Source organism: Haemorhous mexicanus, chromosome 6, assembly GCF_027477595.1.
Source record: "Haemorhous mexicanus isolate bHaeMex1 chromosome 6, bHaeMex1.pri, whole genome shotgun sequence".
In the NCBI taxonomy this organism is placed as follows: Eukaryota; Metazoa; Chordata; class Aves; order Passeriformes; family Fringillidae; genus Haemorhous; species Haemorhous mexicanus.
The window spans coordinates 20,744,589-20,771,565 of record NC_082346.1 but is presented as its reverse complement, the minus strand read 5'-3'; the positions used below and the strand labels follow the sequence as shown (position 1 = coordinate 20,771,565).

Here is a 26,977-nt window from a genome sequence, read left to right as displayed (position 1 = left end):
CCACTGACCTCAACCTGTGGCATATCCAAGCAGATCAGTACTTGGGAGACCGCACATGACCTACAGCAGGGTGCTGGATCTCCCATGGGGGCAGCTGAACGGACAGAGAGATCCATCCCCAGAGGCTGGGCAGGAGGGGTATTCGCCCCTGGGAAAAGCATCCCTGGTCTTTAGTTTGTGGCTTGAACAATGTTTCTACACCATATTGTCTGACTGCTGGAAATGGCAGACTGAAATGAAAAGATTGGGTTAGCCAGTATCCTCCCGGAGCTCAGAGAGAATGAATTTAGCTGTTCTTGTTTGATTTCAAGAAATTGCATTAAAATGAGCAAAGAGGCTGTGCACTGGAGGCTGCTTCCGCTGCAGGCATCAGCTTGCAAACCTGTGTTGCAGAGTGATTCCTGCTGGTGCTGCAAAGCTGGTGGGGAAAGCAGAGCTGTGGCACAGGCCAGGAGAGCTCTGTGGAGGTACAGCTGAAGCACTCGGCTCGCTTGATTGCTTTGGCAGCTCATCTGTACTTAGAAACAGGTGTGGGCATTGCTTGCATCTGTTGTCAGTGGTCACTGGTGTCTTGGTGAGTGCAATTAACTGCTTTTCCCTGCAAGCTGAGGAGCCATGCTCTGCCACAGGTCCCTGCTGCTAGGAGGTGGCATGCAGACAACTGGAAGGTCCCCAGCCTGAATGCTGGATGTGTGATGTGATGGACGTGATGGCTCTTGTGTCCTGCCTCACATGAGCTATGTGGTTACACCAAGCTGCCGCTGACTTCTGAACCTCTTCTTGGTAAAAACTGACCTGAATTGATCCGTTGTGGTTTGTTTATTTATTTTTAAACTAAGAAGCATTTCTGCAGAGGTGAAAGCTTGAGCTTAATTACAAAGTCCATGATTTTCTTAAGGATGCTTTGGAATATTTTGGGGGTGTGTGTGTGGTCTGTGTGGTAACAGCTATCAGAAAAACTGGGAATGCGTCAGTTGGAGATGTGTAGCTGCTTAATTGATTTTAATGCCATAGAAATTCAATTTGAGTAACTGGGTGCTTTTTGTGGTGGGGGAAAAAAATAGAACTGTGTTAAGTGGAGGGGCAGCTCTGGGTATTTCTGTGAAAGGTGTGTAAAGAAGGCTTGAATGTGAGTTTTTGAACTGTGCTTGTCTGTTCCTGTTGAGAGTTGGTAGTTTCGGGGGAGCATGCAGCAACCATCGAAGGCAAGGCTTGCCTGGGGGCCCTGGGGCAGAAGCCTGTGTGACTAATGTTGTGTAACTCAGAAAAACAAGACAGGATTACTCTACCTCCTTCCCCTCTGTAAGGAGCTAGTGGTGGGGAGCTCTGTCAGACTGCTGCTGGGATGCTTGGATGGGACCTCTGGGCAAACTGATGGATCAGCTCCCTCCACTCAGTGCAGCTTTGCAGCATGTACTTTTTAGGTGGGGACTGTGCCTCTTGCTGGTTCCAGAGGTGAGGTGACTAGCTGGTGTGTGAAGGCTGGTGCTGGCAGCCCCTCTGATAGGTACCCTGAGCTGCACCTGTGTCTGCTGTAACCCCTCCATTCACACCTGTGTCAGAGGAGAAGCAGCGTGGGGGTGGAGGGGGCTCAGGCTTCCTGGTGCGGGGACAAGCCAGCCTGTGGGGACCATGCAGGGCTGTGTTCTCCTCCCTCCGCACTCCTGGTGCTGTTGAAGTTGGTCCCGTGTTGGGATGAAGGTCTGGCTTAGAGTTCGAGCCTGTGCTTCTACTTTTCCATCATTATTTTCCAGGGTTTCTCTGCAAGTAATTGGAAAATCCCCTCTATGGGCTGCCGTGACAGCCTTAGAAATATCCAGATGGATTTGAACTTTGGGCCTGCAAAGGGCTTTGCGTATTTATTTTCAGCTTCCTGCTGTCTGCTTTGCTTAAGAGCTTTTGCTAGATCCTCTTCATATGCTTGTCCTTGCTCCTCTGCTCCTTGAAACCATTTGAGAACACCCTTCAGCTATGACAAAATACCCCCCTCCTCCCCCCTAAAAAACATCCCCAAACCTCTTGGAGGAATTTTATTTTACTGCTGTGCCTTGGTAAGCTGCAAGGCTTGCATAGTTGTGGTGTGTTGCTGTTTGGGTGCATCAGCCTAGTTTGGAGGCCTCAGAGAGCAAATCACCGGGCTGTCTTGGATGGGTCTTTAGAAAAGTGAGTGAGTGAGCATGCTCAGTAGTAAATGGAGATATTAAACTGATTTTACATGACTTAACCCTGTGCAAACACAAATATGTGATGGGTTGAAGCCTCATCTAAGTTTCCACATGTACCATTGTGCCATCTTTCTGAGATCATGCTTTTCATCAGCTTTAGCTGATCTCAGGCTGTTCTCCTGCCAGAAATTCTTCCCCTTTATTTTCTTATTTCTGAGATGGCTTCCAGTTGAATCAAGAAAATGATGGTTGCTACCTCTAGTGTAGAGATGACTGGGATGTGTAGAAGTGGGGGGAGAGAAAAGGCAGGACTGCCTGTTGTGGCAGCAGAGGGTAGTTTTGGATCAGTTGAGCTGATGAGCATGTGGCATGGCTTGCTGAAGAGCAGCTGTGTAGCCCCTGGTAGAACATGTCCTGTTCTGCTCCAGTTTCCTTCCATGTAAAAGGGTGACATGGATTTCCAAGTGCATTAATATTTCTGGGAGGCTACAGTGTTGGAAGAGTCCTTTGTGAGGCACTGCTGACTGATGGCTTCGTGTACATGCTGCCAGAGTTTGGCTTCCTGCTTAACCCAGGGGAGGTTTCCTTCTGGGAGGACTTTGAGCACAGCTTTTAAATAAAGCATCCTGCTGAATGTATCAAGGAGAATATTAGATTGAATATAAAGGAGAAGTTTTCTGTGGTGAGGCACTGGAACAGGTTGCCCCCAAAAGTTGTGGATGCCCCATCGTTGTAGTCACCCAGTATCACTCAGTCCTCTACTGCCTTGCTTCATAACCTTTTTATAAACTCAGGTGAATCTTTGTTTGCTTCAATAGATGAAACAAAAGGTTATTGTGTTTCTGCAGCACTACTTCAGTCTGCAACAAGCAAAAAGTCGTCTTGGCCAAGGACACAGAGGGTCTGCTGGGGTGGTGGCACTGAGAAATACATATTTTGATGGACAAGTTGGAGCTGCAGGGAAGCGGCAGAGGAGCTTAGCTGTCATGTGTCATCCATGCTCTGCATTGCCTGGAGCCTGGTGGTGTCTTGGGGAGGAGCAGCCCTAGGATGGGGGACTCTGCTGGGCACTGGGAGAAGGAAGTTTGGGAATTAAGGGGGAGGCTGAGCAGTCTGATTCCCTGGCACTCTGCTGTGTTTTCAGTATATTTGTCTGTTGTGGGACAGCAAGCTTTTTCTGAGAGCTGCAGTTGCTTTGGGAGGGCAAGCCAGGCCACCTTCATATGGCTTTGATTAAATCCAGCAGCACTTAAGAAAGCTTCAGGAATCTCTTTTTGCCTTGCTTGGCAGTACTGGGAAGTGAGGACGTAGAACTTTGCCAGTGATGTTTCTACAGCATTGTATAAGAGTAGGAGTTATGTTGAGAAAGTTGTTAAATGGAAAAGGAGCTGGAGGAGGAAGGGAGAAAAGGTTGTCTGTATGGCTGCCATGTTGATACTCCCCGTGTGCTGAGCCTTAGTGCAGGCATGGATCAGTACCAGTGCAGATGAAGTCCTACCGAGGTAAAGCAGCTCCCTTTCAGATTTAAGCCATGAGAAGTTAAGGTATGAATTTCCTTGCTTTTCATACCTTTATACATAAGCTACCACTGAAGATTGTTGGCCCAGTTGGATTTGTCCTGTTATTTCTGTCCTTGTAGAGCTGCTGAACAGTGTTCATTTACTGGCTTCAAAAGAACAACAGAAGAGCCTCCTGAAGGTACATAACAGGAGTAAATAACTCTTCTGTTTTGGTTAATGTAGAGCAACAGGGTGATGGAAAATTTTTGTTTGAAGCTGGAGTCCAAGGTCTGTGCTGTGGTCTTGTGGCCTTAAGCATTTTTTTCATACTTAGAAATACCTTCAGCCCTTCCTTAATGGGAAAAGAGAAAGGGGAAAATGAGTGAGAGGGAGCCACGAATGGATTAGACTTTTCTCAGTTCTTTAAATACCAGCTGGCAATGACAGTTCTCTGAATCGCCTGCAGAGACTAGGGAAAGCAAGCAAGTCCCTCTTTCTCAGTCCAAGGTAAACCGATGTGCTGCATGAGTAAGTTTTCTCACAGTACATAATGAGGTCCAGGAAGCATATGAGACATTGTCAGGCTGATTCTGTACCTTCCTCTTGCTGATTCGGTGTTTTGACTAGAGATGTCTCACTATTTCCTTACCTCCCTCAGCTTCCAGATCCTCTCTGTGTTACAGTGTGTCTGAGGATGGTCCCTCATCCACCATGTTCCTTGCTATCCCTGAATAACTGCACGATCAGGATGGGAAAAGTAAAAGTACATTAGATGTGGTGACCTTTGCTTCAGTAGTATTATCAGAAAAGCTTCTCCTTGTTGCTGCTTAGAATTGTTTCCAGTAAAACATTTCTGCTATCTTTTCTTGGCATGCAGCAGGCACTTCAAATGCCTGAACTGAAGTGGTTTTGTGTCACCTGCAGAGGTGACTTTTGTCACAGTTCTTGCTCAGTGCTGGTTAAATGTCTTCTGTGTGACTAAGGTACAAAAGCTTTATACAACCATCAGTGGAAAATATAAAGCATTTTTATTATGAAACTATAATGATGAATCAATAATGATGATGAAAAAATGGAAGCAGCCCTGCTCTGACATCGTGTGGGATTTACCCCCTCTGCAAACTAGAAGAAATTGCACAGGTGCTGTGAAGCGATCTTCAGCAGCATCTCAGGGAGCAGAGCAGGGGTTTTGTAGGTGATCCCTTCCATCCCATTTACCAGCCTCTTTTCTGCCCCTGCATGTAGATTTTATCTTCATTGCACTGGCTGTTGAGAAGGCTTTACTGGATGAACAGCCTTGGTTTGGGACTCATCATCTTGTCTTTTACTTTGGCTTCCTTCTTTGATTTTGGAGAATTCCCCTGACAGCCTCATGCCACGTACCTCTGCTATGATGCCAAGGCTAGCAGGAGTGTGTTCGGGGCAGGGATTTAACACCCTCCTGATTCTCGCGAGATTGCTTTGGCATCCTTCCTTTTCACCAGCCAGCTCATTAATGTCACTAATTACTATTCTCTCTAATTCTTCCAGGATTTGCCAGTTCCTGTATGCCGATGGGAATCGCGTTCTGGCTCCTTGTCAGTGCTGTAGGAGAAGCTGATGCTCTGAACAGGTATGTTTGTCACGTTCCTGGTGAGAGGAAGAGGGGCCGCATATGGCCAGGGTGAAATGTGTGCAGGGTTTGCCTGATGGGTGTGGAATGGATCCTGTGGTGCAGACTGCTCTGCAGTGAATAGTTATTTTTTCCATCCAGAGGTTTTGTGAAAACACCCAGGCAGAAGATAAGGTTTGCATTTAGCCTTGCTGACAGCCCTCTGAGGAGAGGGCTGGAAAACAGCATTGCTGCAGAGCAGCCCCTGGGAGGCCATGCTCCTTGCTAACACAGGCACTGCCTTTTCCTTCCCGGAGCACCAGCTGGGGAATCCCGGCTGAGCTCGGCTGCGCAGGCGGCTGCTGCGCCCCCCTGCTCAGCTGGCCTTTGGCAGCTCCCCCGTGGCGCGCGTCCGCCTGCGTCCGAGCGGGGTGGGAGGGAGCTGTGTGCCTGTTGGTATCCAACCATGAACAAATCTGCTGTTGTTTTCTTAATGTATGGCAAGAACAGCCTGTAGCAGCTTATTCCTCCCTGGATAATTACTGCTCTGCTCTGCCACTGATTGCTCTCAGGAGCAGTGGAGTAGTGCCTCCCCTGCGCTGCCCTGTGCATCCTTTTGCCTGAGTTATTTGGTTTGTTATTGCTTTAAGGCATCAGTGCTCAAATGAAAAATCTAATCTGTGCTCTTTGCAGCTGTTTGACATTCTAAGTGCATTGCCTAAGTCAGTTGAAGTCCCTGAGATACCAAACATGCTTTCAGTGATGCCTCTTGCTATGCTACAAGCAAGTCTGCCTGCATCTCAATTTCAATTTCTGGGTTACTTTGAGGAGGGGAAAATACAGGACTGGGTTGCAGTCTACTGTTGTATTATCTGGAATTGTGTTCACAGCTGATCAGAGCTGTGTCTGCAGCTGGAGCTGGAGTGGAATATTTTGCCATCTGTGGTTGCTTGGAGGAGGTCTGAAAAGCAGGTGCATGATCCTGCTGTGGGGGTGTTAATGGACAAGGAGGGTTGGCCTGGCACACTGAACTCAAACCTTCAGCTTGCCCTAGGAGCAAAAGAAGCTCCTTCTGCAAACATCTATCCCTCATGGATCTCATAAAAATGGCATTGCCTTGCATTTAGCTTGCCTGAATGGCCCATTTGATTGTATAAGGATATAATTACAACTTACTGCATAACGCTTTCTTGATCCCTAAAAAAGTGAAATGGATTCATTATGGAAAGACATCTTTCTTGAAAACCTGGTTCATCCAGGACTGTCTGGGTGGTGCTGCAGATGTGTAGAGGAGTAGGAGTCAGGGTGGAGCTGTTTCCACCTAATTCTCCTGTATTTCCCGGGGTTTATCACAGGAAGCAAGCAAATGTGCCCTCCACTTTGGATCTGAAAGCACAGCTGGTTAGTTGAGCACTGCCTGTGCTTCCCATGCCAGTCTTCTCCTTATGCTTTCCTTTTCTTAATTTTCTGCTGTAAAAGGACTCTTCTTAGAGGGAAAGCCACAATAAGAAGGGGAGCAGCAAAGGTAGGAGTGCCTCCACTTGCTAGCAAGCTGTTGCAGGTGTGTCTGAGTCAGGAGAGCCAGCACTGAGTCAGTGTCCCTGACTCCTGGTGACTCAGGTCGCAAAATCCCAGGTCATTCTCTTCTCATGCCTGAATTGCAGTGAATTTCCTGTAACAAACTCTCGCCTTCTGTAGTGACCATGCAGGGAATGCCATCCTCTCCCTCCTAAATGGGTTATGACCAGCTTGGTTCACTGGGACTGCAGGCATGTGGTGGTGGTGGCACTTCTCTTCCTGCCACCACAGGTGGAAAGTTGATTTATCTCAGCACCCTCAACCTTACCTAGCTCATTTTCCCAGTTCGTCCCTCCCCTCCTTGTTTTTTGTTAAGATGGAATAAGTCACAGGAGTTGCAGCTGTCTATTGAGCTTGAGGAGATTCTTATGCAAATCTGTAGGCTGTGTTCTCCTGGCAGATCTGCTTGCATGCGTTATCCACTACTTCATTGTACTGGAAGGAGGTCTATTTTCTGAAACATGGTTTATTTTTAGTCAAGATTTTCCCTGTCTAACTGGCAAAAGTTCAGTGGGATTTGCAGAAGAAGCAATTTTGCCAAATCCTTGGATTGGGGGAAGGGAGAGGAAATGTTATATTAGCTAGCAAAAAAGCTGAATGCTGACTTTAAAAACAGCTTAGGACACTGTTGTGAGAGCATAAGGGTTGGGTATTGCAAATTGAGAACAGCGTTGTGTTCCTGCAGTGGATAGCTCAGTCTGGGTTGCTTTTGCTTTTCCTTTTGATGGCTGCCACAGAGATTAACCAGCAGTGGGTGGGAAGTGCTACTCAGGGGCAGGTGGTCAATGAGCCAACGTTTTGACCTGACCCTGAGCAGTGAATTAGCAAAGTCACCTTAACCACAGCATCCATGAGGAAAGTTCTGTCCCTGCAGAGCATTGCACTGTCCTGTTGCAGCCGTGTTTGGGGCCGCTGGAGGCTCGCCGAGGGGTGAGCTTTTTGGTGATATGGAATGTATCATGCCCATGTTTGAGTGCCCTTGTCAGATACCCTGAAATGAATAGGGTGGCGCATGGGATGTCCTGGGGCAGTGCTACAGCTGTCTTCTCCTCTCTTCCCCAGCTGCTGCTCCAGGGACAAACTGTCTTCACATGCCTCATTGCTTTCACAAACTGCTTCTAACTACTCAAGGTCTTGTACTGGTTTCTCACATGAGCAGCAACCTTTCAGGGGTGCAGGGATATTTTCTTGATCTTGCATCTCCTCAGACATTTCCTCCACTCCTTTTACAGAGTAATCTTTGTTAGCATTAGCTGGTAGTGCTGCAAGCACCAGACGTCACGGAATGACACCAGAGAGTCGATGACTGTGTGCTACTTCAGAGGAGTAAGCCTTTGGTACTTACTCCTCTGAAAAAATGAGAGTTGATTCCACATGTGGGCATGTAAATTATTTGTTTCCTGCTGCAGGTTAACTTCAAGAGTTTGCTTTATCTTTCTTTTTCATCCTGCCCCAATTCACCAAGAGACAATTGCATAGCAACTTTGTCATGGTTCCATTAAGAAAACAAGGAGAAATCCTTCAGTTCCAATTTTTTTCTGAATGTTTGGAAACCAGAAAAAAAGGAGAGGAAGTAACACTAGGAGGTTTGGTGTATTCTGCATTTGGAACAAGTTGTATATGTATATGCAATATGTTGCCTGCAGGTAATAGACCTGCAGGTCTTTGTGAGAAGATTTGGGATGAAACAAAATTTTAAGTGCTGTTTCAATCATTGGGGTAGAAGCACCATGAGAATCAAGGTAGGAGCATTCATCAACTGCCTAGAGCAGTAATCTTCCTGAAGGAATTGATCTAATTTAACCTGATAAAAGAATTTATGCAGTGGGGGAAGTCTCTACCATTTCCTGCCAAGCTTTCTGAGAAGAGCAGGAAAAAGTAAGTGCCAAAATGATGCTCTTCTCTCCATGGGGGAGAGGGCTTATGTCTTCCTAAGGTCTGTTGTTATCTTTCTGTTAAAAACCATCTGTATTAGCTGGCAAATCAGGATTGTTTTAGCTATTCAATTTTCTCTAGTTCCCTGGGGACTTCCTAGTTGCAAGCCTATTTGCAAATCCCCTGTCCATCTGGGATGCAGATGATCTCGTGTGCCCCATTGTTTATGCAGAAGTAGGCCCTGTGCTTGCCATACACCTGGTGGCCTGTGGATGTAGAGACTTCATAAGTTTGAAGCTGTTCCTTAGGGAAAGTTGGTGGGTGGCTTAGTTTTGTGGTTTTTCCTTACATTGCTAATTATTTCAGGGAAATTCCTATCTTATTAGTGCTTTTTCCCCAAAAGCAGTTCTCTTCCTTTCTGTCTCTTGCCCTCAGAGACTGGAAAAACACTGATATGTTAGGAAAGACAGTCTCTGATTTAAATGGCCTTAAGCATGTCAATATTCAGCTCAATTTCCTCTTACAGTGGCTTGCTACAAAATGGGGATCTGAGGGCACCCCTGGGTCAGCTTTCTTTCTGATGCTCAGGAAGGTTTCGTTCCAGACGGTTGAGTTCATGGAGGAGGCAATGTCCACCTTGAGTTTTGCATACTCTGATAGGAAAATTTTTTTTCTATCAGTGAATTTTTGCTGATATTGAACTATGCTTGAAGTATGTGGGCATATGTTGTAATCTGCTGGCAAAGACACTGAAAATCACTGCCCTGGGTTGGCCCAAAGGTTCATGTAAACTACTAATGTCTGAATCAATACCCTGTCTCCAGTGGTGTAACAGGAGTTGCTCTGGAAGGGCTTGGATAGAGGTTGAGCAGCCTAATTGAGCATTCCATCTGCTCTAGCTTGACCCTGTGCCTCAAATGTGCTGAGTTTTAAGCAGGCTGAGAGCTGAACTTGGCTAGCAGCCTCCAGTCCCAGGTACTGGGGCAGATGAGGAGCTGCCACGTCTGTGGCTGAGTGCTGGAACCCAATTCTGTGTGGGAGGGTGCAGCAGTGGCAATCCCAGAAGTCTCTGGGTTACCTGCAGCAAAGAATGGAGCTGACTTCAGATTGCTGTTTTAAAAACCTCTGTTTAGTGCAGGTGAGCAGTTCTGTGGGCATTCCATAGCTTGTGCTTACCCAGCCCTCCCAGCACAACTGTGCCGGTGTCCTCAGCTTGGTTTCACAAGCAGAGACCTCATGCAGCCCTCATGGAGGGTCAGCATTTGGTGACTGCCTGAACTGCTGCTTATCCCCAAAGGTGCTTCTGCTCTGCTTTGCTCTGTAATTACTTGCCACACGTTGTGTCCTCCCCCAGCAGCTTTCACCACGGTTTTTAAAAGGGAAGATAAGGAACAGTGACAGATGGACATCTGGGAGGACTGCTGGTAGTGGCAGGGGGAGTGGTTTTAGCCCTGGTACTTGCATGCAGCATACTCTCCAGGCAGATCCCACTGTGATTCTTGATGAAGTTTCCCTTTTCTTGGCTGTCTCATTGGAAAACCCTTTTCACTCCAAGTTTTGTTTGGAAAGAGAGACACCCACACAGATGGCTGCTCTTCAGTTGTCATTCATGTTGGGAATTTTTATATTCCTTTTTACATTACCCTCAGGTGAAATCCAGGCTTGCCAAAAAAACATATCCCAGATTTAGAAAGAAACTAAACAGTAAGAATATTCTGCTTCTTCTCTCTAAGCTGGGGATGCAGTGGGCTATCTCATATTTTATCAGTTCACAATAGATTGTGTTATTTTTTCTTTTTTGGATGAGCTGCCTTGTAGTTCACTTGTTAGTTTTCCTCAGAGAAAAGGTACAGCTTTCATTAAGGGTGGTTTTGGCTATGTTTTGCTCCTTCCTTGAGACTGTCTGAGTGGTTCCACTTTTTCCAGACAAGTGCCAATGCTCTGCTTTGGAGTCCTGCTGGTCTCATCTGATAAGGGTTGGGGTGTTTTTTCCTCCTAAGTGGCTCTCAGACTTGCTGGATTGATAAATAATAAGTGGTTTTAGGTCTTTGAGATATTGTGGCAGAGGGAAAGGGGAGGAGAACAATAGCATTGCTAGAAAACATGGGTTTGGTATGCTGGTGATTTATGAGACTGAGGTTACAGCCTCTTGCTTGGACCCCTTGCTGGGTTCCAGGATGCTGTGGATGGCGCAGTCCATAAAACCTGACTGGTCTTGCATTGCTCCTGGACTTTTAGCTGTAGCAAAGCAGAGTTAAGTCACAGCTGGCCGTTGTGCAGCTGTGGTTGGACTTCAAGTGCCCTAGAGAGAATGCTGGAGGGTCCCACACTAGGGTGCAGAAAAATGAGGCTGAGAAAAAAGGTAGAAATGGCAAAGGTTTCTGGTAGGTTTCTAGAACTGTGGCTTGCTGTCCATTTCCTTTGTTATTTATCTAACCTTGCAAAATTGCTGTGGCAGGGCTGGTGGTAGGCTTTGGGAGGCTGGAAAGATGCCAGTACAAGGAGGTGGCTAGTGCTTCCTTCCAAGTGTATTAACTCATTCCTGAAATATGCATTTCTTCTAAAAAAATAATTTCTAGGGTAGCTGTTTTTGGAGCCTCAATGGTCATGCTTTGAGTGGAAATGAGACTGTCAAAGGGTTCTTCAGGAGGGCAGGGCCAGGCACATGCATAGCCTTCAATGGTGCTGACAGTGCTGCCATCAGCAGCACTGTTATGTTTCCAGACCTCCATGTTGCATGGTGAGGAGCCCACCAAGGAGAAGTGTAGTCCCCCAGGGATTTAGCAACTTGCATCTATATCAAAGAGGATTTTTTTTAAGGGATTGACAATCAATCTTCCACTCCTTGTTTTTTGCCCTGGCATGGTGCCGGCAGCCCAGGTGTGGTGGCTGGGCTTGTCCCACATCCAGGTGGAAGCTGTGGGAGCATTGCAGTGGGGAGGATCAGGAGGTGGAACCCTGCATGGTGTAAGTGCCAGCAGCTGCCAAAACCCCTGTGCCAGTTTTCTACTCAATGCAGTCCTGGATTAAACTAAGTAAAAACCAGGCTAATGGGAGCCAGGATAAATGGCTTGACCATGGTGATTTTCTTTTTGGTCTTTATTTCCTAGCATGCAATTGCTGTAATTCTTTTGTGTTACTTTCATAATTTTTGATTTCTGAAAGTATGTTTTCCTTTTCTTATTCTTTTCCTGAGGGTTTTGGGCAGTGTTTTCCAAAGCTATTGTGGTGGGTATTTCCCCTTCTCTCTCAGAAGCAGCTTTCATTTTGGAATGAATAGCTCAGCATTGTTCACATTGTATTCCACTTTTATGGGCTTTTTTTCCCCCTTGGACTTTGACAAAAGGGGAAAGCAGTCTCCTAAATACTTCTGAAGTCTTTTGGGTCACTTTGCAGAAAATATTTCTTTCCTGTTTTAGAAGGCCGCATAGTCAAAAGCTCCAGGCAGGAAAGCTGTTTTCTGAAAGCATGGTTCTTGCATAGCTTTTGCTTGGTTTTGGCCAGTTTCAGTTAAGATTGTGCTGAATTCGCCTTTGAGCAGGACTTTGTGACCTTGCGGGAGTTAACTTTCATTGAAACATTTCTAGCGATGTAACCTGCTACTACTGGTTTCTACAGAGCATCCCACATGTTAAACCTGTTCCACTCTTCCAGACTAATGCCTATTTTCAAACTCCCCCAGTTCCCTGCAGATTTAACAGGTTATTAATAGGATCTTTATGCATATGTGTTTACCAGGCTTGACATAGCTTTGCACCAAAGTGTCTCTTTACCTACATTGCACTCAGAAGCTGAACCCTGTGGTCAGCCTGGTGTACAACTGCAAACCTCCCTTGGTTTGTTCAGAGCATGATGATCTGCTTGTGCAAACACTTAAATTTGCTTCCCTAATTTAAAATGAGTTGCAATAAATAATTTATCCACTCAGATTCTTATGAAACTAAATATTGTTTAATTGAGATGGGTGCTGATTTGCATTTTTGGATTTTCTCCCTTCCACTGCAATAGCAGTGATCAGCTTTGGGTTACATCAGCCCTGATATATGGTACTTGTAGCATAGCAGTGATGTTTTCTTAGGATGTGTCTGACTTCTTCCCCTCTCTTTTAGTGATCATTGGTCTTGTTGAGCGGGCACAAGGTCTCCTGGCCTGTTGGGTCCCAGGAGTCTGCTGATCCTGCAATGAGAGGGCTGTGGTGAGCCAGCTGCAGGGGCAGGATGTGAGGCACCAACCACAGCAAGTCACTATGATCTTCTCAGCTGCCACTAGATACCATGACCTTGCAGCATTTGCAGTGTGTGATCTGGTGCTCAGGAGATAGGTTTCCTGAGTGATAAGTGTCTGAACATGCAATGCCAGGACTTGTTGCAGCTGACCAGCCAAGTTGGATATGCTCTGACAAACAATGTGCTCCTTTGGCTATAGTTCCCCTTAAGATGGCTGGGGGAAAATAGAGGGTGGAGGCAGAGAATGGGGCACATATAGAGATTAATAACCTCAAGTCCTTGTCCTCTTTCATCCTTTGAACTAGCTTTTTTCCACCTAGTGTGACAACAGAATTTTGTAATTAAGTCCACATGGAAGAAACCAGTAGTGTGTTTTCTAGTCAAAACAGCCTCCATGTCATCTGACTATTCACATGGCAATAGAGAAGTGTTTGGTTTAAGAGACTAGAGGTTGAATGCATGTTGAACGAATTAGTTTCTCCCCTTTAATGATGTAATGGTGATGCTGTTAGAGAAACCACAAAAGAAGAATGTCTCTCAGAGCATCTCTTCTGAGTTCGTGTGTATAAACTGCAAACTCAAATCCTTTTAATCTCAGTTAAAACTGTTGGGTTTTTTTAGGAGATGCTTTTTCTTGGTTGTCTTTTTGTGGTGGGAAAGCAATATGTGCTTGCTGCTGGCAATGGGTTGATCTCAGAGCAGAGGGGCTTGTCTTCCTTTTTCAGTCCTTGTTCTCCTTTCAAGTCATGCCATGCTGTATCAACCTTTCTGAGGAGATTGGTGATAGATGTGGAGGGATAGTATTTATTTATCTTCAAAACAATGTAGAAGTATGAAGTACAAAGAAGACCATTTTCTTCACAACTGTTTCCTTATATTGACCTGAAGTAATATTCCAAGCATGGTGATGATTTTTATTTCCGTAGGAAAAGATGCATTTTCTTTCCTTCTTTAATTCAGTTTCCCTTAAGGTTGCTTGAAGCAGCTGTTCCTTTGGCTGTTTTCAGATACCAGCCAAAAATACTAGTGTTCAGCCTTCAGGAGGCTTTATGTGTAGGTTAAATGAAGGGGTAGTTTATGAAAGGACCTACCCCTGGAACGGCAGCATCCCTTAGGTAGGTGTAGTCATCATTACCTAAAAATGCCTAAGGTATAATAAGAACTTGATGATGCCTCTCCTTGAAAAATCTGGTTGGAATTAGAGGTCAATTTAAAAAATGTAATTTTCAGAAGGACTCATATTTTACATTTTGAATATTATTTTGAGTGAAAATGCTGTTTCCTTCTCTTTCTGACACCGAGAGGGAGATCCCCTTCAGGCATCCAAGGCAAGAGGACTAGTAGACATCTCTATGCTGCAGTAGTTTCTCTCTTTGGCTCTTTTTGCCTGGTGTATTAAAATCCCTCCAGATAGCCTGGGTTGTGTTTAAATTAGCTTATTCTCTACCTTAACTATAAAGCTCTCTTGAATATTTTTTACTGTTCCTGTAGAGAGAGAGAACGTTTCTGTAAGTAGCCTGATACCAAGGCTATCGGTACGTTAATTGTGGGTTAAAAAAAAAAAAGAAAATAAAAAGGAAAAAAAGTCTATGGACTATATGCTTGAGCTTTCCAGCCTTGGAGGTTTGGCATGTTGTGAAAGAGACTCCTGCTTTCTCGATGAATTAAACTTTCTTTGAGTCGAGGGACTTTGTAAGTCTGTGTATGTATGGAAAAGCCTGCGAGCATACTCGTCTCTCGGCGTCTGTGGAAAAACCAGCTGCTGTGTCTGCTTGTCAGTGTTTGTCCTGGGGATCTGCCCAAAAAGCTGTTTTTTCCATTGCTTGAGTAGAATATCAGGCTTGGCACACTTTGTCATGCAAAGTGATACAGATAGGGTTGGCAGCTGGCACACCTTTTAAAGAGCCTGTTATTATAATCTTGCCATAACTCATTAATTATGCTGTTGAGGTAATGGTAGTGGTATACTAGTCTAGCTAAAACTCCTTTACAAACCAAGATTCACTTTGGTTCTGTCTTCCAGTTTGGCATGCTTCAAAGGTACAAGGCAGTTTTGTTCTTCTGTACTTCCTCCCTCTTGTGTGTATTGGTATCTGTGATAAAATAGTCCCATGCTGTTCCTAACCAAGTTGCAAAAGCCGCAAGGATGATGCATGGGAAAACAGACTTGGTGTTGATAATTTACCAGGTAGATCATAGAATCAGAGTGGTTTGGGTGTGAAGAGACCTTAAAGATCATTTCATTAAACTCCTCTGCCATAAGCAGGAACACCTTCCACTAGACCAGGTATAAGATGTCTAATGCTTTCTTAATAGTTGCAGTTGTACACATGAAAGTATGATTCATGTATTGATAAGAACACCCTACAAAAGGTATACAGTGTGAAATTTTACTTCTGTAAAGCTTCACTTGTAGATGTAACTGTTCATATTTATACCTAACTATGAATTTATCTAATGAAGGATTAGATATTGGACTGCACTTGAAAAGTCACAGTGGTTATGCTCACTGAGAGCTCTAGAAAGCTGCATTGATCTATAAATCAGGCAATCACCTCCTTTTTTTGTGGAAATGTGACCCTAACAAAGAAGTCTTTAGGTTAATTTCAGTTACATACTGTTTTCCTTCCAAATCTAGAATTTCAGTTTATGAAAGTAGCAGGGAAACAGAGGCTTACTGGATGTTCTTGAGAGGATTTTTGGAATACCCTTTGCAGCAGAAAGGCAAAGAGCTGTCAGCTTTCCCCATTTGCTGCACTTGTCCCCTGGTGTGCTCTTGTCTACAGAGCAGATGCTGCAGGGCACCAGCTCAGTGCAAGCTCTGCACTAAAATGCTCTGCTGGTCTGAGGTATGTGTAATTGCTGTGTCTCTTTCCTGGGGGCTGAGCTATTCACCTTCCCTGGAAATGAAGAGGAAAAAAATCAGCTGTATTAGCAGATCAAAAAAGAGCAATCTGCCAGCCTTCCTAATGCACTGGTCACACCATGCCCGGAGCTGGGCTTTTTGTTAAGAGCAGCTCAAATAAGAAAAGCAAGCAAACCTCTGAACAAAACAGAAACCAAAACTAACAAAGGAAGCATCTGCTATTCAGATGAACTGATATAGGTGAGGGAGGAAAAAACAAGTCATCAGAGACTTCCAAAGGCTTGCTGCTTGGGCCAGGAATCTGCAGCTTGGAGATGGCAGGCACTTTATAGTGTGATGGTGATGTAGATGGTTCTATGGTGCTATCCTAGGCAGAAGCAGGCTGGGTGATGAGAAGTGGCTGATGATGCTGAGCTAGGATGCAGAGGCTACAAGGCCAAGACTCTGGTCTTGCTCTGTTCAGAAGAGTTGAGATGTGCCTCTCCAGGGCAGCGCTGGTTCTCTTGTGGGCAGGAAGGAAGGAAGGAAACTTTGTCCCAGCATTGGCCTCTGTTTTCACTTTGCACGTTAAAGCAGAGCGTGGCACTGGTTTGTGGCAGTGCTGAGGGACTTGTTTGGCCACTCTGAATGAGCATCTCTTCATGGCAGCAGGAGAGGAGCCCTGGTCTGCAGGACACTTCGGGCTAAGGTGGGTTGGTTCATTTGAAAGTCTGGCACAAGGCAGTGATGCTTAGGTTACTGTTTTCATTACCATAGCATTTGGAATGCTGGGTTAAGGATGCATCCCTGCAAGCACAGGAGCAGGAGGACTGTTTGTTCTGGTTACTCTCCTAATTTCCAGAAGCCCGACTGGTTCAAGGTGAGAGAAGGAAGAAGAGAAAGGGTTGCTGTAGCTGGATGCCAAGTACAAAGAGGGGGTGTAATGTGCCCTCAGGCTGCACATATTGTCGGCACATAAACCTAGTGAACAGGAGAGAGGACAGACTGCTTGTATTGGCACTGCTGTCAGCTCTCATTTTCTCACAGCTGGGGGACCATGAATGCACAGACCCCATTGATGGGGTGTCCTGGTTTTAACCTTCCCAGTTGAGGGATTTGTCAGCCCCAAAGCATAACATGTTTCTGTGTGCACCTTTCACATCCTTTGCCAAGTGTCCCTTCCAGCCCCAGAGCTGGTTAGTGCCACATTGCTTATCTGCACTTCTTTGTGGAGCACACAGAGACGGGCCCACAGTTTCTAATTGTGATCTTCACTCTCATTATTACTGTCTGCAATGTCCACAGAGCTCAGTTTTTTATTTAACCAGCAACTGGTGAGAGAATCCTCATGAAATTTTGCTAACTTATGATTTTAGTTCCTTAAAATTCTTGGCTTCTTCTAGTCAGAAATGAGTAACCTGGTGTGAGAGTACCTCAGTGCTCTTAGTGTGCATTAACACTTGAAGCAGCTGCCTAGGATGGGAAGCACAACAGGAGCACAAAGAATCAGAAGCATTTTGTCAGCCTGGTTGGAAAGTAACTACAGCAGTGAGCAAATGATTCCTTTTATGTTCACATGCAGTGCCTGACATGCAGGCAGAATGCTGACAAGCTGCTGTGGCTTGGAGGACAAGTTGAATGATCTGCATAAAGACCTTAAGATTTCTTCTCTTAAAGCAGAAGTGGCTAAAAAACCTTCAGAAGAAGAGGCCTGTCTGATTTTGTTAGTAATTTATTCTGGAAAGTTGGTTGCCACAAGGAGAAGAATGTGTGCTCCAGGTTACTGGTTTTAGATCTGCTCCTTGTTCAAGGAGATAGAGGTGTCCTCTGTGTGAGCCATTAACCTGTTTCTTGGACCTTGCGTTCATGCATCTTCTGACAGACAGAGAAGCCTTAGAGTCCAGTGGATCTGCTTCCTCCCTGCAGTGAATGTTTGCACTGTTAATGAAAGATATTTTTGTTTTGGAAGCAAAACACACCCAAAGACACCATGGCAGGTTTGTTTGTGCCAGGTTTTGACTCAGATACTTAGTGAAGCAGAGGAACAGCTTGAAAACAGTGCCCTGGTCCTTTAGCTGCTTGAGGAGAAGTACAGGAGTAAAGTGGCTTAAAGCTCCTTCAGTTCAGCAGTGTGCACAGCACTGCCTTTCTGTTCCCTGTGAGTACACTGATTGTCACAGCCTTCCAGCATCAGCTACCAATTTATGCCTTTGGGAGGGTTTGCTGTGCCTGGGGAAGCTGTGGTGTAGAGAGAGCATCTTGCTGTGTCTTCCTGGAAGTTGTGTCTGGTGGGGCAAGAGGTTTGTAAGCATGATCTGCTTGTTGCAGCATCTAAGATTGCAGTGATCTGTGTGGCAGGGATGTCCAAGCAGATGGAGATGCCTCTTGCCCTCAGATTTCCTCTACAAAGTTTGTGGCCCATTAATCAGGAGGGTGTGTGTCTTTTCCAATGGGCTGATGGTTGTAGACGCTGGATAAATTTTGTGTCACACATTGGGGATCTCCGTCTTAGAGTCTGAGCTGCAGCTTTGAACTTTGAACACTTGCAGCTTCTGTTTCAGAGTGTCATGTTGTAGAGAAGACAGGACATGCTGTATCTCACTGCTTGGGGCTCTGCATCAGAGAAAACATTTCCCCTCTGAATCCTCTGTCCAGGAAAGATGTTCTCTGCAGGAACAGTGTCATGTTGTAGAGAAGACAGGACATGCTGTATCTCACTGCTTGGGGCTCTGCATCAGAGAAAACATTTCCCCTCTGAATCCTCTGTCCAGGAAAGATGTTCTCTGCAGGAACAGTTGGAAGTATCTGTGATCCCCTCTTGTTCTGCTTGTATTTCAGAGCCCTGTCAGAGACAGTCTCTTAAGATGCCAGGTCAAAGGGTTTAAATGCTGTAGACCAAACCTTTCCCAGCTCTGCTGTAATGCCTGGATGTGGTAGCTCAAGAATGGAACACCTGCCACACTGGCTCCAGCCAAGGTCCAGATTGGCCAGTATCCTTCCCTGGTGACACCCAGAGTGGATCCTCAGGAAAGGAGGAGTCTTGAGATTTAAAAGCTGCACCAGTTGTCCTCCTGCAGTTTCCATGGTACTCTGCAGACTCTGTAACTCGCTCTGAGTAGCAGAACATGCCACAACACAATTCTGGGTCACTTGGAAGAAGTATTTTCTCCTTTTGATTAAATTTTTTATCTGCTGTCTCATGGTCTTTAACTGTGAAGAATTGTTCTTTGCTCCTAACTTAGTTTGTATTACCCCGGTGGGTCCTGCAGGTTGTTTTCTTTCTTGCCTCAATACATAGGTACTTTTTTTTTGTGGTGCCCACAGCTTAATATTTCATGATGATCCACTGTCTGCTTTGACTGGCTACTCTGGAGTCTGAATTCAGGCAAATGCCTTGTGGATGCTTTGAAGGGGATTCGAGCTGACCTCTAATTGAAGGGAAAATGGAGTAATGTCAGTCTTAGTTGCAAAAGCATTCTGTGTTTCTAGTTGGAAGAGTTGTTGAACATACTGAAGAGAAGGAATTTAAAAACATGCCCACATGACCCCATTTCTATTACTCAACAGGCATTTTTGTTGCACATCTTGCATTTATTTTCTTGCTAAAACTTTGGGCAATTTATCAGTGTTGCCATTCTGTAACTGGACACCGCTTTGTGCTGTCTGCCTCTCCAGCCAAAAACAAAGTGAGAGTGATGTTAGCTAACGACATGATCTCAGCATTTCATCTAGACGAAGACAGAAGTTGGCTGCTCTCTCAATTTATTCACTTAAAGTACTGAAAGTCACAAATGAACTAGTTTCAGTTTTCCAAATGCTGTGATAAGAAAATAACCAGCCCCATTTTCTAAAACTTTCCAGAGCTGGTGTCCATGCACATAGAAAAATCCAACACATCCAAAGCCTAACTCACTGGTTCCTATACAAGAGTGCCACTGCTTGAGATGGCTTGATGGAAATAATGATGCATTCAACAAATTGATAATCATGTTCTACAGTAGATAGTACACTTAAGAGCAGCTTAACTTCCTGTTTTGTCTGGAGGTTTTTCTGATCTCCCCTCAGAAAAGATTTGTGTTTGAATGTTTATGGATTTCTGTGTTGTGCATATTGCTTGGTATGGACTTTGGGGCAATGGGAAAGCTTTGCCAGTTCTTGCTCCAGGTGAGGTGAGAAAGGGAGCAGCCCAGAAGTTAAGCCTACAGATTTCTACTTCTCTGCTAAGCCTTGTGTTTTTTCTGTGCTGGTCCATGCTGGAGGATTGGAGATGCATCAACAACAATAGAGTAAAAATTGTGTGGTAACTCGTTCTGGTAAACCTGTCCTGTGTATCTTGGTTTCTCTTTCCAATGACATTTCCTTGAAACTCTCTCCCCATCTTCTGGTGCCTGTCAGATTGAGAACGGCCTTTGTCCATGGCCAGGGCTCTCAAGCACTAAGATGACTAATTGATAAGTCTGAGCAGAGGAAATAGCTGCCTGCCTGATCCAATGCTGATGGATTGGCAGGACATTTCCTCTCCTCCTGCTTTTTTGGTGGTCCTACAGTCTGTGAGACTTGTATTCACTGTGCATACAGGATTTGTTCTTCACCTGTGATGAGAATGTGATTGGCGTTTCTTTAGGAATAACAGCAGAACCACATAGCTGTCCAAAAAGTATTTGATTGCTCTTTTCTCTTATGCTCAGACTTCTCTGGCTTTTGCTCCAAATGCAAGTGGCTTTCTTTGGTCTTTTGTGTTCCTGCAGAACCTTGTGGCAACACTACACCAAAATTCTGCTGTTCAAATTGAGTTGTGCCATGGACATATCCTTCCCCTGAAGGGGGGAGCAGAGCCTGGACCACAGGTGACAGATGCTACGCATTAAACAAGGTGACTTGCCACAGTCTGTCTGGCATCAGTGGTCCTGGGAGCTAAACTTTTGTGGAGCTTGCTGTGCCCTTGTGTCCTTTCCACTGAGATGAAACTTTGCACAGTCTGGCTTTGCAAAACAGAGTGAAATGCTGTTGGAGGACACGCTGCTGACCCTCTGCCTTTCAGCTGGAACAGAGCCTGTGGAAGAGAGTGCCAGCCTTTGTCAATCTGAATTCAAGGGGCTGTTTTCCCCCAAGGTGCAAGGGGATGGAGAAGCCTTGCAGCAGGTTGGGAGCAAGGAGCATCTGTGGCTGTGTGAGCGTTCTGTGCTCACGTGGCAGAGTGTCTGTCAAGGCATGGGTTTACAAACAGAGGAGCTCATTAGTTAGAGCAGCCGGATGGTGTGGCAGAAGGCCCGGACTTGGGTACGCTTTTGAGCAGCTACTCAAAGGAGGAGGCAATTGCTGAAACATTCATAAACTTGACTGTGAGCAGACTTCCCAGCTACCTCATCCTCAGTGGAGACAAGGGAGTGCAGCCAGGAGCTGCTGCACTTATCCCAGGAGAGCTGGCAGGGAGCAGCAGGCTCCAGAGGTAATTCTCTTCATTACTTCCCATAAAAAATTTCCACCTTCAAAAGTCTAAATAAGCAGAGGCCTACCAGAGCAATACCTCCAGTGGTAGCTTTTCCTATTTGTTTTCCTCTCACCTTGTGAGGTTCATATGGAGGAGAATGCTTTTGGAGTCTCAAGAAAAATAGCAACAAAACAATGCTAAACATTGGCTATAAAAAACCTACTTATTTGGTGCATATTTTGAAATGTTACAATAGGGGCATCTAATGCGAGCCCCTTGTTGTTTTAGGTTTTACTCTTTGACTCATATGTAAGTTGTAATACTTTTTAAAATATTATTCCCTTATATTTGGAAATAAGGGTACAGTGGTTTAGCTTCCAAACACCTTCATTCTCTGCATGTCTTTCAAGGCAGCCAGGTGTGCTGTACCTGCTTTTACGGCTCTATGTGTCACACAAACTAGGCTGACCTATCTGCTTGAGAGCATTTTCCCACACTGTCGTCTTGTTTTCCTTTTTAAGTTTTCTCCTGTTTTCCTCCTGAAAAGTAACCGTGGGTGGTGTGAGGAGCAGAGTCAGGAATTCAAGGATAACTGCTGCACTCGTCCTCAGTTCACCCTCTCACGTCTCTTGCCATGACAGCCTGTGTTAGTGAAGATGACAGTGTGTTAGCCAGAAGAAATACATTTTTGCTGTTTGAGGAATTGGCTAATCATTGCATGCCTCAGTTTCCCTATTTAAGAATGTGTTCTTTAAAACAGCCCGTTTTCTCCCAAGTTTGTTTCTCTTTCAAACAAACATGAATTTTGTTATAAGTCCTTTGCAGCAATGTTGTGAATCTGATGCTGCTTCCTCCAGAGAGGCTCAGAGTGCTTCTGTGCATCAATTAGAGAATGGCCTCCATAACAGGACAGAACTTGAAAGGGGTTCTTTTTGTTTTTTGGTTTGGGTTTGTTTTTTTTTTTTTTAATGTACTTTTGCAGATGTTGTGGTTAAAGGCTTCTATATTTAAAACCCTAAGTCTTGGAATGCGGCTCCATTAGAGTACGTAGTGGGATTTGGAAAAAGTCTGCTAAAATTGTATATAAGGAATAGTGAAACAGTTAGGTCATGTTAAAGTTGTTAGACTTTCTGGTGCTAGTGTATGTCTTTTGGGTTTTTTTAAATGAATGTTTTTCTTTTTAAAAATGCAAATAATGGACCTTCCATTTTAGACAAATGTCCCTTTTTTAGGATGGTGATATTTTTCCTAGTAAATGGCTTTTTTAGTGGGAGCTGCCTTGCTCTTTCCATCTGATCTCTGTGCCCACAACTCTGAATGTTTCCATTGCAGAAAGGAAGGGGATTCTGGTGCCAGCAGGCAAACTTCAAAAGCTGCAGTGCAGGGAAGTTCACAGTTCTGAGGCATTTGGAATGAGCAAGAAATAAAACAACACCAAAACCCCTTAAACTTTTACTGCCATGCGAAAATAACAGAAAAATTTGCTTCTTGGTTCCTGTAGTCCTTGTCATGCTAAAGTACTGAAATGGAATAATCCTGTCATTCCCTAAAACAAACCTGAGATGTTTAGGAGCACCCAGTAGCTTTTAAAGAACATTTGATGTTTTACTTGTTGAATGCTGCAGTTGTGCTGTCACACTTGATGACTTAAAATGAGACTTTTGGGTGCTGTTTAGATGCAGGACACAGGTAATGGCTCTCATTGCATGTGGGGACATTGACTGTGTTTGTCACAAATACAGTGACTGGTGTTTGTCACACCACAGACCCGAGTGCTGCCCGGTCGTCGTGTTCACCCCTATGCCCAGCATCCAACTCCAGCCATCCTGGTGGAGCTGAGTTTGGATTAGGCAATATTTTGCTATCCAAGCCTTCTAAGAGCCTATTGAGAGGGAAGGGGGAATGGCTTTTCTTTCCAAGAGCAGCTGAATGTGGTGCCCTAGTTACCATGGTTTTTTAAATGGAGTACTTTAGAGGATGTACAAAAGCATCTTTAGTACTTGCAGTACAAGGAGAATGAAAGGACCTAGATTGTGTCAGCAGTGTAGCCGAGCCTTAAGTGAGTATCATTCATTTATTGTTAGAAGATGACCCAATTTGGATTGTATTTATGGAGTTGGAGGGGTAGAATGGACCTGTTTCAGATTACTTTTGAGCTTTAAATGTACTTACAGGCTTTGTGTAGGAATTGGCTCCCGCTGGGTAGACAGAGCCTTTCCCCATGAGGAAACAACATGAGGGTGTTCCCCATGTAGTGGAGCAGTGATGCATCCTGGCTTGTCTTGTGCTGCCAAGAAGGGTTGATTAATGCCACATCTCTCCACATGGCAATATACTGGATAGGGGGAAAAAATGAGTTGTCAGACAGAACTTGCCCAGTTGATTTTTATTTATTTTTATTGCATTTTCCTGCAAGGATTTTAAAGCCTCCAGTTACTCTATAATTTGCTGGCTAGTTCCATCTAAGCAGATCCTTAGCTGAAGGCTGTGCCCCTGCTAAGGACTGGTGAAGGTAATAGGTTGTGAAGTCTGCATACAGTGGGATGCTTCTTTTGGTTGGGTTTCACCTCCCCCTCTCCCCCCTTCCTGTAAAACAGTGGGTGGTCTGTTTTAAATGCTACCTGTGTCATGATTCATTGGCTCCTTCTTTTTACCTGGCTGTGATGACACTATCTACATCTCCTCCTGGGAGTCTCCTACTGTCCTTTAAACAGTTTAGGTACTGCTGAGAGGAACGTGTCATCTGTAGATCCTGTGAAGGATGTAATTTCTTGAATTATTTTTTCTCTCCTGCATGGGTTCCTGTAGTCATCACAATAAACTCAACCCTGATGATGCAAACTGCTTTCAGAAGAGTCCAGAGCAGAAGCTGCTGTGCTTAAACCCATCTGCAAATCTGAGAGGGGAAAGTGAGAAGATGAGCATGGAAAACTCATAAGGAACTGAAGCTTGGTAAATCTCAGCTATTTCAGCAAACACTACAGGTTAGTTCAGAGGGGCCTTGTGTGAAGAGCAGTGGAAATTTAAGTTGCATTGTCAATTCATTAGCAGCATTCACATTGATTTCAGTGGAGCCAGAGTTGCAGTGTCCCACTAAGTGATGCTCTAAGTCTGTGCTTCTTCCCCTGGAAAGGCACATCTGCCTCACATCCTCTGCAGCCTGCTGTTAAAGGGAACCCTTTCCTCATGGAGAGAGGGAGAAATGCATCCATCCCTTCCTACAGCTGTCCCAGCCAGCCACAGTCTGGTTTGCTCCAAAGGGGGGCTGCATTCCAGCTCTGGAGGTGTATGGCAGGATGGTCACTGGGGCACCCGCTAGAGGAAGAGAGGGCTGCAGGCTGGTCTTGTTCCTTTGAAGATACCATCAGCTGCAAAGTCTGGATGCATCCAAGTACCTGTGCATTCATGTCCAGGCTGTGCTGGCACCACTTGGCTACTGCATTAAGGGAAGTTGTTGCTCTGTCAGAATCAGCATCCAATGCTTTTAGGTTTACAGAGAACCTGCTGGCTGGAAAAACTTCTTTGTTTGTTGGCCAAGGTACAAAAAATATGTTAAATGCAGGTGTAGTGCACAACTGGAGATGGGGGTTGGCAGGTGGTCTCACAGGGTAGGGTCCCTGGGGTCTGCCAGCACACCAAGGTCAGAGCAGCAGCAGGTTGCCTGCAGCAACTGCAGAATTGAGCATGTAGGGACAGACTGGCATTTCTTCCTTTTCCTGGCTTTCTCAGGAGTGCAGATGGTAGGTTTTGATAACTAAAGGCTTAGTACAGAGAGGTCTGTCTAGTGTGGGATATGTAAACCTCAGTTCAGGCTTGGATATGTTCCTTTTCTGTCTGTAGGAGGTATAGGCTGGTTATTCTGTTCCATTCTTTTTTCTTTCCTGTTTTTTTTTCCACTCCAATTTCATAATGTTGGTCCAAGTAAAGGGTAATGAAAATTAAGTGACTTGGCCTGCCTCTTACACAGCTACTGCTGTGTGTAGTTAGCAGTTTAATGAGAAATGAGGCAAGGCAGAGCTCATTTTGCTTTCATATAGCCAAACTATCTGTGTAAGACTTAGGAGTAAGATGGAATAGTAATCGAGTGTGATGTTGTGGTATTTAGGGCAAGATCACAGGAAAAGCATTGTATTCCTTTGAACAGGATGGAGCCTTTCACGTGATTTTTTTTTTTTTAACTTTAATTCTGTAATCTTTATCTGTTATCTAAGACCAGGAAGACGTCCTAAATTTGGAAGTGCATTTCATCTCCTGGAGGAGCAAAAGATTCCATCTTGGTCTGTCTAAGGAGCCCAGGTGTCCCCCTAGTGTGGGGCATCTTGTTTGGCAAATGCTGGGGTTTGCTGTGCCCAGGGCAATGCACTGAGAGACCTTTAAACTTGCATTAGGGCTAGGGCTGGAGGATTTTTCTCTGTTGCTGTTGGCTCACCTCCAAGGTATGTTGTGGGCTGTGCAGTGCTTGCCCACACAAACGTCCCTCAGACTTCCCCTTCACTGTGTCTCTCATACCTGAGAAGTCACTCCAGAACAGCTCTTCACTGGTGCTTCCCACTTGGTGAAATCTGCCTGTATGGGTTGTCTGTCATTGATCTGGCCTGACTGGTAGGCTCGCTCCTTCCGAGCTCACTGGAGTTTCAGAAGAAATAAAATAATAGCTTTAATGTCAGTGGCCTTGTATCAGGAGGTTTGGTTACTACTTTTTTGTTTATCCTGTTAGCTTTTCTCCTAGGCTTCTTAGGCATGTGCAGATTATAATTTAATTTCCTCTTGAATTTAATAACTTTAAAAGGACTAAAATCAATAGCTGTTTGGAGTTGTGATTGGGGATGCAAAAACTTTAATGCCTTTCTCTTCTACAGCAGATAATGCTTCAGGTGCAATGGGAAGCAGAGGGTTGTCCTGTAAAGCAATCCACTGCATGTCTGCAGCCAGAGTCCTCTTTCAAGTCTGATGGGGTAATGTTGGGATACTCTTTTAATCTCATGTGTGACCCTCAGTTTTTAAAGAGCACAGCTGAGCCTCCTTTTTAACTTTTGCAAGTTTGAGTCCCATCTGCTGTGGTCCTCAAACTTGGTGTCCAGAGAGTGGCTTTTCTGCCTCTGCACTTCTCTCTGATGCCTTTAACCTGGTTTCAAGGTAACATCCCTGTCTGCTTACTCCTTGTAACCTCTTGCCCCATTTCACCTCATTTGTATGGAGTAGAAACCCTACAGTTTATTTTCTACTTTCTGGGGAGATGTAGTCTTAAGTTAATTGAGGGAAGACAGATGGGACCTGCCAGCTTTTCATATGCCAGCAGCCCATCGAGGGTAAAAACTAAATGTCTGATGGCTTGCCAGGATGAGTTCGTTAGTGTATTGCCCCAGGGTGGTTTGGACTCGGGGGGGGACAACTTACAAAGCTGGGCTGCAGTAGTTAAAGTGTCCACAGAACAGATGACACACGTGCCCCACTCTTCGGAGATTGCTGGGTGGTGCAGCCTCCCAAGGACCCACCGCCTGGACGGGGGAGCCTGCGGATTGGCCGTGGTGTGACATCCTTGAGCATCCGTGGCTGGGTGTGCAAGTTCCAGGGTTGGCTTGCTCATCACCTGCCTGAGTTCCACTGTTGCATCCTTGAAGCCCCGGGGGAAACTGTGAGCTCTTTTCTTGAAAGACAAAAGGCAAAGTGCTACAAACCACAAGAGCTTCCACGCTAAAAATACCATAAAAGGTTGTGTCCTTAGGAGCTGGGCATGGGAGCAGATCCCACCCACATTACTGCAGCA

The 26,977-nt window shown here is 45.1% G+C and overlaps 1 protein-coding gene across 2 annotated transcripts in view; it reads left to right on the top strand.

The window, feature by feature from the left end:
• The window catches only part of LOC132328869 (USP6 N-terminal-like protein), a 76,195-nt gene that overhangs the window by 7,033 nt on the left and 42,185 nt on the right, over nucleotides 1-26,977 (top strand). Inside the window, exons 2-3 of one of the 2 annotated variants that reach the window (XM_059849163.1) lie at nucleotides 5,195-5,276; nucleotides 24,019-24,194. The gene's annotated coding sequence lies outside the window, so the exon portion shown is untranslated. The remainder of the gene's footprint in view (nucleotides 1-5,194; nucleotides 5,277-24,018; nucleotides 24,195-26,977) is intronic. The other variant, XM_059849162.1, reaches the window with a different exon arrangement.